The following is a 1,584-nucleotide window of genomic DNA, read 5'->3' on the forward strand; positions in this document are numbered from 1 at the left end:
GCGAGTGACTTCCTGTAGGATGCTTCGAACTTCCGTTTAGTAATTGTCATAAGTTAGCGGTAATGGCGAATCGTGGAGGCTCTGGGAAATTGTGTGCTGTTATTAAAGGCTGTCACAACAGCTACAGAAAGGTCAAAACCTTTCTCGATCAAGAGTGTTATGAACACAAGCCAACAATAAGAGCAGAATGTAAATGCGCAAGACCATTTAAATTGCACAAGATGCCATCCGATGACGAGTGTAAAAGACAATGGCTCTTAATTTGAAATGTCCGCCCCGTAACGTCCATGTATGCTCATTCCACTTTGTGGACAGACAACCAACGACAGAAAATCCATATCCCGAAATTTGGCTTGGATATGATCGTCCATTAAGAAAGAAGAGAAGACGACGAACGTGTCCGGACGAAGGTGAGACTATTCACTAACGTTATTTACACGGCTAACGTGCCGTTGGGTCTGCACAATTAATTGAAATACAGTCTTTTCAGTATGTCTGGACGACCAAGTTCTCATGATGTGTGCTTAAACATCTTTAAGAAACCAGCATTTCATTCAGCATTTAAGTATATTAAGTATATTCAATATATATTCAGCATGTAAGCATAAATGTATGTGTTATGAAAACAAAATGTTGTTGCAGTGTTTTCACTGTCTGATTCAACTGATTCATTTAACATATCTCTATAGAATCGGCTCTTTAAGTGAATTATTCTGACTGGTGTGTTATGTTGGTTTGATTCAGCGTGATGAATCTTTTATACGAGTCTGACTTGAATTCAACTTTGAACACTCCACTTTGAGAGTGCCAACGTTAAATCCAAGATTCTTTGTTTTTACTCCATTCCTCTTTAGTCAAAGAGGTCCGAGTTTGTTCTTGTAAAGTGTTTACCCAAGTGTGCACACTCTCTTAAATATTGACTATGCTGGATCTGTTTCCATACGTTGTTGTGATTTGATCTGAATGGAAACAGTGTATCCGTGTGACGCAGCTGACACAGAACAGCATACGTTGTTTACGTCCAGCGGATATTCTCCAAAATGGCACCAGGGTGATGCGGAGGAGACGAATTGTTGAATAAAGTCGTTTTTTTTCTTTTTCTTTTACGCACAAAAAGTATTCTCGTAACTTTGTATAATTGCGGATGAACCACTGATGTCACATGGATTATTTTACAGATCTCTTTGTTGTGTTTCTGGACTTGGGAACATTTCAGTTGCGTTGCTGTCTATGCAGGGTCAGACAGCTCTCAGATTCCATCAAATATATCTTAATTTGTGTTCCGAAGATGAACAAAGGTCTTACGGGTTTGAAACGACATGAGGGTGAGTAATTAATGACAGAATTTTCATTTTTGGGTGAACTAATCCTTTAATAATTAAACAAACTCAAGCCAAAGTTGCTGTGTCAGGGTGCTCAAACAAAGAACAATGTTTTAATAGTGTCACAGAGCCAAAATCTACAATTAGTTTTCTTATAGTCGTCAGAATATTGCCACATCTAAGTAAACACAGCTTTAAACATGTTTTTGCTTCTCAGACCTTTGAAAGATTAATTGACACAGCCATTTCTGAATGTTTTGTG

Source organism: Sinocyclocheilus anshuiensis, unplaced genomic scaffold (genome assembly GCF_001515605.1).
Source record: "Sinocyclocheilus anshuiensis isolate Anshui unplaced genomic scaffold, SAMN03320099.WGS_v1.1 scaffold152, whole genome shotgun sequence".
Classification (NCBI taxonomy): Eukaryota; Metazoa; Chordata; class Actinopteri; order Cypriniformes; family Cyprinidae; genus Sinocyclocheilus; species Sinocyclocheilus anshuiensis.